This window comes from Petaurus breviceps, unplaced genomic scaffold, assembly GCF_028583685.1.
Source record: "Petaurus breviceps papuanus isolate PSGF00001 unplaced genomic scaffold, PetGlider_PUasm1.0 216, whole genome shotgun sequence".
Lineage (NCBI taxonomy): Eukaryota > Metazoa > Chordata > Mammalia > Diprotodontia > Petauridae > Petaurus > Petaurus breviceps.
This window is the reverse complement of record NW_027185867.1, coordinates 3,498,680-3,510,243: the sequence shown is the minus strand read 5'-3', so window position 1 is coordinate 3,510,243 and position 11,564 is coordinate 3,498,680. Positions and strand designations below refer to the sequence as shown.

Below are 11,564 nucleotides of genomic sequence, written 5' to 3'. Positions count from 1 at the left end.
AATATTGTTCCTAATCTTTGAACTGTACCCTATGCATTTGACCCATGGTGATAGAAAGCTTGAAAATCCCTGTCTCAGCCTGGTGGAATAGAACGACTAAGAATTGATTGAAAAAATTCCCCTTACCCTGTGACTTGTAATTTTTGGAGCTCCTTCTGCTTGTAAGGGCCATCTCTGCTGTGGACCTTCCTTTCAGTTCCTATGTGTCCCGAGTGGGTGCCATTTGTCATGGGCTACTCAGTGTCCAGCACTTAGCATGATTTGGAGACATGAATAAGAAATGACCAAGCCATGGGTAGTTCAAGGAAGAACAATGAACTCCGTTTATTGATTCTTAGGACAAAGTTTTTTTTAGAGCAATGAGACAAAGGAAGGGGACTCAAGTATTCTAATCATTATCTTAGTCTGTTATATCCTGGAAGTAGCACAGAATAGATAATTTGATAAGGATTTGTTATCTAGGAGACTAAAGTCTTAGGGTAAGACCTTTGATATAGGCCTCAGGTACCTGCTAATGCAGCTGAAGTCATAAATGGATACAAATAAGAGCAAACTTCAAAGCCAAAGCTGCAATCCTCAAAAGACATCACATTTAGAGATGACCACCCAAAGATACCTGAGTGCTGAATCAAATATTTTAGCTCTTAATAACTAAAATCTTGGGGTATAGCCTATTGATCTTAGAACTTGAGTAACATCCTTATAAGTGTAACCCATAACAAAGAACTCTGAAGCTAACTTAACAAAAAGTCACATCTCAAAGAGGTCTTTGATATTAAAGTCCACTCTCATGGGGTGATTATCTGAGTCCTGGATCAGGCCTCTTTGGCTCCCAACAGTTAGATGCTTTGGGTCACATGACAAACAGGATAGTACACAATAGCAACCCTACATTTTTCACAGGCTCCCTGAAATCCTTTGGTGGCCCACAAGTGGCCTGAAGACTGTATGCTGTGTAGGCCTCCTCTAGTACATCCCTGGCTAGAATCAACAGGACTTGGCAACTGCAGAAAAAATGTTTACAGCAAGTTTCTCTGTATATAGAGAACTGAGTTGAAATTATAAGAACACAAGTCATTCCCCAGTTGATAAGTGGTCAAAGTATGAACAGGCAGTTTTCAAAGAAATCAAAGCTATCTATAGTCACATGAAAAAATACCCTGAATCACTATTGATAGAGAAATACTAATTAAAACAACTCTGAGATAGCATCTCATACCTATCAGATTGGCTAACATGACAGAAAAGGAAAATGATAAATTTTGGAGGGAATGTGGGAAAATTGGGACACTAATGCATTGCTAGTAGAATTGTGAACTGATCTAACCAGTCTGAAAATCAATTTGGAACTATGTTCATACTGCTATGGATTTATACATATCCTTTGACCCAGCAATACCACTACTAGGTCTGTATCCCAAAGACATGAAAACAAAAAGGAAAAGTACCTACTTGTACAAAAATATTTATAGTAGCTCTTTTTTTGTGGTGGCAAAGAATTGAAAATTGAGGGGATGCCTAGCAATGGGGAATGGTTGAACAAGTTGTGGTATATGATTGTAATGGAATTCTATTGTGCTATAAGAAATGATCAATATGATGCTTTCAGAAAAACCTGGAAAGACTTACACAGACTGATGCAAAGTAAAGTGAGCATATAGGAGAATATTGTACACAGTAACAGCAATATTATAATGATGATTCACTATGAATGATTTAACTAATCTCAGCAATACAATAATCCAAGACAATTTCAAAACACTCATGGTGAAAAATGCTATCTACATCCAGAGAAAGAACTGATGGAGTCTAAATACAGATTGAAGCATACTATTTTTCACTTTATTTTCTTCATGTTTTTGGGGGGTAGGGTTTGTTTTCTTTCATAACACGACCAATATGGAAATGTTTTACCTGATTGCACATGTATAACCTATATCAAATTGCTTGCCATCTCAAGGAGGGGAGAGATGAAGGAGGGAAGGAGAGAATTTGGAACTCAAAATTTTAAAGAAACAAATTTTAAAAATTGTTTTACATGTAATTGAAAAAAATGTATTAGTGACCACTAACTTTTGATATTATGTGAAGCAATAGAGGTTTGGGAGTGAGAGCTAATGCTATACAAGACTGGGAGATGCCTGTAGACATCTGTCCCTCCCCATCCCCACCTCCCAGTAGAAAGTGTGGCTGAGCAATCAATGGTCACTCCCACAAACTCTAAATCCTATTGTTATGACAGCTTTCATCTACAATATCTGAAGTCATAAATTTAAATTTCCTTTACACTACTGTTGTGCAGGACAAAGGGGAAAAAGACTCACCATGTAGACTATCCCTGCTTCCTTTCCCCCTTCCTATTACATATCCCTGAGTATTCCATGTTATACATGGCGAACTGCTCCCCTAAAATTTCCCCATCTCTGTAACCCTACCACAATAATACATAATGGCTTTATCCAGGATAATTTTGAGTCCCTGCACATTTGCTGGAACCCACTAGAGATGTTCTACACCCGGACTGGATTCCCTAGAATTTCACTTAGGATGGTTTAGCTTTTCACTTGAGAGTAATAATAACACTATTAAAAAGAATAGCTAGCATTTGTGTCATAAGGTTTGCAAACTACTTTATAAATTTTATCTCATTTTATACTCACAACAGCCTAAAGAGGTAGATGCCATTATTATTCCCATTTTTCAGGTGAATATACTGTGGCACACAGAGATTGAGTGACTTGCACAGGGTCATACATCTGAGACTAGATTTGAACTCAGTTTTCCTGATTCCAAATCCAACATGCTGTCTGTCCACTGTACCATCTAGCTCCCCAGTGAGATGAATGAAAAACCCAAAAAAACAAGAGTTTCTTGGTAATTAATAATAATAAAATGAAGGTCAGTGGTCTCTCTTGGAAACCAAAGATACCTAATGGTTATATTGAATGCCTTAATATACTTTTAGAAAAGGGGGTACCCCCGACAGGTGAAAGTCAGCCCTGACTGGTGAACAATTAACAAGGGGCTAGACTTTCAAATGAGAAGGTGGGCTGAAAGCCTTGAACTCCTCCTGCCAAGAAAGAGGTTTAATCATGGGACTCAGCTGCCTCCAACATCTACCCAGATCACTCTGGTTGGTTTTCTTTTTCATGAGAGGAATTATCCCAAACCTCTGTGGAGGGGTACAAGGACATGGGCTTAATGCTTTGGGGCTAGAATTCACCTAGATTAGATTCTGTTTACACTCTAAACAGAAGTAAAGTCTCCTAGTTGGGTAAGGTCCTTCCCAAGATCTAGGCTTACCTTCCCAAAAGATTTTGGAAACCTCATTTATCATCAATGTCCTTTAGAAGCTGATTTGCAGGGGCTGGTCCCAGAATGAGGAAATAGAGGAAAAAACCTTAATCCTAATTGGTTATTAATAGAAAATAAATTCGATCACTGGGTCTTAAGTCCCTGAAGTCCCCACATGTTGTAAATTCTGTAGAAACCAGGCTTACACCTAAGATAAGACATTTGAGTTTCTTCCTTTTTGTTTTCTTTATTGCCTTTGCATTGGGGAAGGCCATGGGGAATATTCCAAGACTAGACTTTAAGGTTATTAAACAAGCAGAACCTCTGCAAACATTGCAGTATGTTCGTTTATTGGACTTGCATAATTCCTTATTTAGGGACAATTGTAATCTCTACCTGAGTGCGTAGAAACGTAAAAGATCTGTCATATTGATCGTCACGAGATTGTTTCTTATATAGGACTAGAGAAGCAAGCCAAGCTTATGCTGATTCGGAATATGAACAGTGAATTAAAAATGCATCTATGATGGGCCTAGAATTCTCCCCTTTATACGTTCAGAATATCATGTATGTGACGAAAAGTTTACATGCTCAGAACCATGTAACCACCTAAATAGGAGGCACCTTGACGCTGGCTTCTTTTGTGTCCCCCACAGCGACCCACCCACGCTGGGGCCAGACTTTTAATACTTGACACAAACACATTCTCGTTCCTTTATAAGAAGACTGTGAAATATTAAACCCCAAGGCAGCCAACGTTGGCTTCCCTAACCCCGAGCCGGCTGAAATGGCAGGAAAAAGGCCCTCTACAAATAGTTTTTTTGGGGGCTTGGTTTCCTGGCAATTCTCCCACCCACTGGCCTTTCTTTTCCGAGAATCATACTTCCGCTTCCGCCTCCCTTCCTTTTGTCTCTCCCTTTTCCCTCCACCCCCCCCTCATTATCGGGGCCAACCCGCGAGGCCACGCCAGCTCCGTACCGCCTGGGGGAAACTGGGCCCGGACACTAGGTGCGGGAGGGCGCTCTCTGAGCGAGACTTTGGGCTCAGGGGCGGCTGGGCGGCCGCGGACACAGGGCACAGACGCCAAGGGGAGCCCCGCCCTGCGTCGGGGAGCGCACTGTTGCGCTGGGTGCCCGCCCACGCGTGACGCTACAGTTCAGTTTTCACTTTCTTTTTTTTCCTGCTCCCAGTCTGGAAGGTTTCACTTCCGGTTGCTCTGTGGCGCCCAAGCCAACCCTCCTAAAGGCGGTCGACATGTTTCCTTTGGCTAGGTAGAAGAAAGGGTTTGCCTTCTTTCTTCCTCTCAAGGGGGGAAGATTCTCCAGAACCATCTCCTCGCCATCCACTGCTCCCAGTATTAGAGTCGACTTCGTATCGACGCCTTTTTTGGATCCTCAACCCTCCAGACTGCTGGAATCGCGCGGAAGCCACGTCTCAGCCCAGGTGCTGAAACTCCCTAGCTCCTCTCCCTCCTCGCTGCCCCACCCCCACCTTCCGCTCCCGGCCGCCCTTGGACAGAGGACGAGAGGGAAGGACCAGCCCGCGGGGATAGGGCTGCTGGGGGCTCGGCCCTGCGCACAGGGGAGACGCTGGCGGGGAGGGAGACTCATGACGCTTAGAGACAAAAGAGCCGCGTGGAACTCCGCCTGGTTTCTGTGGAGATGAAACACCTCACCTCGTAGAGAGATAGAAATCTCATACTTGTGCCGTGAGAGATGGCTTGCGCATGTTAGGAAGGAAGTAATGAAACCTAGCAGCTTGGGAGAGGAAATGAACAATGACCTGGAGACTATGGGGACCTCGGCGGTGGCAGTAACAGCACCTGAGACAGGTGAGAGCCCGAGCAGTTGTGGGTCCCACTGATGTGCAGCCTATGTCAGGTGGAGGAAGGTCCCACCGAGTAACTGCATTGCTTTGAGAGCAGGGTGCGAAGAGGCTGGAAGTCAGGAAAAACTTAATTGCTGACGCTGGATGGGGTCTGTTCCCGTATGTGGTTGGGGGGTTTTGTGGATGAAAGAAAAACTCAGGACTGGTTTTGCCTTTTGTGTTACTTTGTACTGCTTAGGTTAACCTGCCAGACCCTTTTAAGAGGAGTGGCTTTTGTTTGGTGTCTTTGTGATTGGATTGTTGCGAAGGGAAAACGTGGTTCATGTGGAAGAACAAAACAAAACGAAGGTTTTGTTATCCGAGGACCTGGGCTCAAGTTCGGCCTTCTGGTGTCATATTGGGCAAGTCCTGTTACCTCTTTGGGCCTCAGTTTTCTCATCTGTAAATTAAGTGTGGATTAAATGGCCTCTAAAATCCCCCTCACTTTTATATCTGTAAGGATTTAGGATCATCGTTGAACTTCTGATTGTAACCCATTCTGAATCCGAAGCTTTTTGCTTTTTTTGCCTTTCACAAGTTACTGGATGAGACTTGTGCTTAACACCTATATAACTTGATTATTTGGATTGTTTTCGAAGGTTGCAGAGAAAAAAAGGTCAGTAACAGTGTCAGATGACAAGGTTAGGCAGGATGACATTTGTCCATTATTATATGAATTCAGTTTAACTCAGTCAACACACTAGGGAACAAAAGGAAAGCAACATGTATTATTAAGTATCAACTAATTTGAACCTTCACAACAACCCTGTGAGGTAGGTGCTACTTTACAGTTGAGATTACCCTCGTTTTACTGGTTTGGAAACTGATTCTGCTGGAAGTTAAATGACTGCCTGGGGTAGTTTATCCAGTAAGGGTCTGATTCTTAATGTGAACTAGGGTCTTCCCAACTCCAGGCCTGGCACTAGGTGTGGCCCAGCTGTCTTCAGATGCCTGGGGAATGGGACCTGAAATTAGAAAAGTCAGATAAACAATTCCTTCCCCTCCTGTGAGGGATTGCTTCCTTTTAATCAGTTCATCTGTCATTGAAAGAGACTTTGATAATGAGCTATCTGCAATTCAGGATGCTCTGCATTCTGTAAGTATTACAAGAAATACTTAGAAACACCATTCCTATCATTAAGCTTAAAAGGTAGTGTGTATTTTATTTTAATTTTTGGTACTTAATGTAGAACGAACATTCCTTTTGGAATTGGCATTTTATGTTTTTTTTTTTTAATCTGGAGATCCTGGAGCAGAGCTTCATTTTATTAAGCATAATTTTCTAAAGGAGGGTTAGAAGGAAAGAGTTCTTTATTAATACAAATAATATGTATATGTGGATATTTCACAGATTTTCCACATTGGCTAAACTTTGCTAATTAAAAAAAATAACTGAATTTGACTGTACCATCCTTTTGGTATGTAGAAACACATTTTTTGTCAATTTTCTCTAGTAAATTTACAGAAGCAGGTCATTCCTCTCCCTTCTCCCCTTTCCTTCCTCTCCCTTCTCCCCTTTCCTTCCTCCCTTCTTTCTAGTCCCCTCACTCTGCAGTGTCATCTTAGTACAGGCATACTTTACATATGGTTTGCCTAAATTATGACTTTAGACACACTTGGATTTGGGCTTAGGAGACCCATTGACTCAGGTTTTTATTTGGCTATGTAATCCTCAGGAAGTCACTTAGCTTTCCTAATCTCAGTTTCTTTATCTGTAAATGGGGATAGCAGTACTTGTATTACCTCTGAGGGTTGTTGTGAATCAAGATTTTAAGATTTGCTGTATACACATGAGTAGTAATAATTTATTATAATAATACATTTATCAAATGAGATATGTACAGTGCTTTGCAGACTACTGCATAAATGCTAGCTATTGTTATTAACTAAAATTAATGTTTTGATAATTTGCATTATGCATGTGTTTGAGCCTGGTAAATTTGATGATTTTCAGATTAAGGAAGGTGGGTGTCAATAAAATCTCTAGTACCCAGCCTACTTTACACTCTGTGTATTGAACAAATATTGTTCAAGCAAATAATGTCAAGCATTGGACATACACTCAACAATTCACTTCATTAAGTCTTTTATTTTAATTAAAAATGCATTTTATTGATGCCTTTTGTCTTTACATCAGAATTATTTCAACTCCCTCCTCCAGATTGAACTCTCCCTTGTGAAAAAGAAAGAACAATTATGCAAAAACATCCAATACTGTGACTACATCTGACAATCTATACAATACTCTGTTCTAGTAGTCCCCCACTTCTCTACCAAGAGGGAAGAGGTATGTTTTGTTATCTGTTCTCTGGGACCATCATTGATTTTTCCTTTATTCAGAGTTTAACTTCGTTTTAATTTATATTGCAGATCTTTTAATTTACATTATTGTAGTCAGTGTTGTGTGTCTGGTCCTCTTAGTTCTGCTTGTTTTGTTCTGCATCAGTTCATTCAGATCTTCCCATGTTTTTTCTGAATTCCTCATATTCATCATTTCTTATTGCACGGTCATATTACATTTCATTCACATGCCATTATTTTCTCAACTAATCCACAGTTGATGGGCAGCCACTTGTTTTTCAGTATTTTGTTCCCACAGAATGTTAACTACAAATATTGTCTTTAACTTTGTTGGGGTATATATACCCTGTAGTGGGTTTCCTCAATTTAAGTGTTTAAATTTAGTAACTTTTATTGTATATATTTAAAACTGAAATCCAGAATGATTGGACCATTTTACTGTTCCAGCAACACTGAATCAGTATGAATTTCTTAACAGTCACCTCCAACACCTACTGTTCCCATTTTGTTTTATCTTTGCCAGTTTGCAAGGTGTGAGGTAAAAAAAAAGGTGTGAGTTGTTTTAATTTGCATTTACTATTAGAAATTTGGAATATCTTTTCATGTAATCTATAATTTGCATTTTGGAGAGGTGGGGTGAAAACTATTATATCCTTTGACCGTTTGTATATTGATAAATGTTTTGGTGTTATACATTTGCATCAGTTGCTTTTGTATTTTAGATATCACTTTTCTCATAATTGATGTAAATATTTTTTCTCACACTACCATTACTCTTCTAATTCTGTTTTATTTCTGTAACAGTTTTAACAATTTCATGTAGTTGTTTATTTCGTCTTTTATGATGTGTTTCTTGTTTGTTTCAAAATTCTTTACCAGTCATAGTTGTGAAAGGTATATAATTTTTTCTCTTCTAAAATTTTTTTAATGGCCTTTTATATTCAGGCTGTTTGCACATGTGCCTGTTTTGAGCTTTTTGTGGTATGCTGTGGAAGATGCTGGTCTAAACCTGATTTCTGCCAAACTGTTTTCCAGTTTTCCCTTATATTCTTTTCAAAAAAGGAATCCTTCCTTTAGTGATTTATGTGCTTGATTTTATCAGTAAGGTGACATAGTTATTTGCCAGATATTCTCTCATGAACTTGATTGCCTTCTCATACCTCCTGGGGAGATATATGTATATATATATATATATATATATGTATGTATATACACATATACATATATATATACACACACACACATACATACATATATATATATATTTATATGTATGTGTGTGTGTGTGTGTATACCCACCTCAAGTTAGGAGTCCATGGTCAATTCCATCTCCTTATTTTTACCTCTGTATATTGAATCTTTATATTCGAGGTATGTTTCTTGTAGATAAATTGTACTCTTAAAAAAATCCTTTCTGATTCATTGTTTTAACCTCTTCAATATGAATGAATTTTTATTTTGATAGGTTTATTTTTTCTTCCATCTCTTCTATTACAATGTTTTCTATTTTTATCCTCATCCCTCTCTCTTCACAAGGGGAAATAAATGGAATCTAGATGAACAGTATATAATTGGAATTGTCTGATCTCAAACATCTCATCCCTAGGTATTACCTTTTGTCTCTATTCTTTTAAGTTTTACTTAATTTTAATTACTTTAAGTTGATTTATTTTCATAGAATCACAGAATTTAGTGATTGAAATGGACCTCAAATGCCATTTTGTCCAAACCATATAGGTTATAATATTCACTATAACACCAAATCAAGACCTCTGTAATTATTCTCTCAATCCTCTCTTTGAAAGCCTCTTTCTTTCCTTTTCCTATCTTTATCTAACTCCTTGTTTTTTTGTATTTCTATGCATTACTCTTTTTTCCCCCTCAACCTTTCCTTGCTGGCTTCAGGTTTATGAGATGCCTGCTCTCCATACCTTCATGTTTCTCTTATTTTCCCGGTTGTGCCCAAATTATGAGAATGAGTGATTTCCTCCCAATTCATTCTTTCTATAGTGTTTAGTATTTTCTTCCTCCTCTTTCTTTAAAACATGTACACATACTTGGGCTCCAAGTTTCTTTCTCTCTTTTAGTGGTAAAGATAAGATTGTTGGACTCAGAAGGGGGGCAATTCTCTCCTTCTTTAGATTGTAAACACTTGATCATTTAGTTCATTTAAGTTGCTCAAACTTGTTTACCTTTCTAGTTTCTTGGTTTTTTTTTTCACTTTTGTTTAAAAAATTCTTCCAAACTCTTGTTTTCTTTTCTTTTTTTTTTTTAGGTTTTTTTTTTTGGATGCTGGAGGCATTTATTAAAAACACTACCAAAATTCCAAAAATCAGATTTGTGAACATAATGCTTCCCTTTTCAAATGGCAGCACTTTGAAAAGACAATATGGTAAGACAACACAATATAAGCCAACATTAGTTCAAAATCCTTACATGCTTGATCAAATAACTTATATTCCCACATGATAAAACAAGCAATAGTTTAAATCAAAGTAAACAGATAAACTGTATGAAATGAAAGTTTGGGCTGTTTGATGAATCACAGTATTTTATAGTTAAATATATCTATGCTTTGTTATATTCTTGTCACCCAGGAGAAAAAAAAAATCTTTAAATATACATTTCATGTGGGCAATAACTTATTTGCATATCTTTCTTCTAAAAAATACTTTATAGCAGTATATAAATAGGTCACCTACATGTTTAACTTTATAATTTTGCCCCAAAACTATACATCAGTTTCATTTTCATAACATTGATTTTCCCCAACATTAATAAAGCTGACAAACTGTTGAAATGGAAATGCATTTGTCTTCCATAATAGAAGTAGCAATTTTATAGGAAAAAAACTTACTCGTCAGTTTTTTTTTTTTTTAAGCAATCTGGGTTAAGTAACTTGCTCAAGGTTACACGGCCAGGTGTTTCTGGGTGGGTGCTAAGTGTCTGAGCCTGGGATTCGATCTCCAGGTCTTCTCAACACTGGAGCCTTCTCAACACTGGAGCCGGTGCTCTTACTCGCTGTGCTACCTGGCCGCCCCTCGTCAGTTGTTTTAACCTGAGCGTTTTGGCCTTCTAAGAGTAGCAACTGTTTTTTCTTTTTTAGCAGAATATTCTAGAACATATTGATAGTCCATATTTGGCAGAAACATACTCTGCACATATTATCATTCTCTGATCTTCATGGATACATCTGTACTTCTGTCAAAACTTAAGAGAATTTTAGAGCTGTCAGACCAGGACCTATTACCACTACACCTGACATTGAGGGTACCCCCTTTCTGGACTTTGCACTACTTGCCTAGAAGGCTTCCACAGATCTTGATGATGAGGGCCTGTGTTTTTTCATGGTGACCAAGCCAATGTGTTGCTGTTGCAGGTATGGAGACCAAGAGTTTCTGAGGGAGAACATTCTACTCACCCACCTTCATCTGCTGCTCACTTGGACTCTTTCCCCAGAGGTGAACAATCTGTCACCCTTTCTTACTCTTTCCATTCTGGTAATACTGAATCCCAGACTTAAGAAGAAGAATAAATCACTCTGTCCAGCTACTGTTATCTTCTCCTTCATCTCTGTTGGCCTCAGTACTACTTTACCAAATATACCTTCCCTGTGGAGTCCTCAGTCTAATTTTAAAATATTCCTTTGTTTTATACTTCTTCCTCTCATACTTCTTTCATCTTTTGGCTCACAGTGAGACCTGGCTCCTCCTCCCTGATGATACTATATATCCCTAGGTCTTTTTGGTTGTACCTTTTTTTTTTAAGAGAGCAAGGCAATTGGGGTTAAGTGACTTGCCCAAGGTCACACAGCTAGTGTTAAGTGTCTGAGTCCGGATTTGAACTCAGGTCCTCCTGACTCCAGGGCTGGTGCTCTATTCACTGTACCACCTAGCTACCCCAGTAGTACCTTTTCTTGCAATTCCTGGAGATTCAGTCATAATGGTCCTTGCTCTCCAGTATTACTTCTGGCCTCTTCCTCTACTGTTGTCACTCAATAAGCATACATCCTTTGAGATTCATTTCCTCCAGTTTATCACTCAGCTCAGATCTTGCTGTCTATTACCTATTGACCCACAGGATAATTCTTCCTTCTTGATCAG

General features: G+C 38.9%; 1 long non-coding RNA gene across 1 annotated transcript; it reads left to right on the top strand.

Annotated features, from left to right (window-relative positions):
* Positions 1-5,359: 5,359 nt before the first annotated feature.
* On the top strand, positions 5,360-10,858 carry LOC138165886 (uncharacterized). The gene is made up of 4 exons (XR_011169481.1): positions 5,360-5,776; positions 7,322-7,447; positions 9,737-9,853; positions 10,841-10,858. It is a non-coding gene; the product is annotated as an uncharacterized lncRNA (long non-coding RNA).
* The last annotated feature ends 706 nt before the right edge of the window (positions 10,859-11,564 follow it).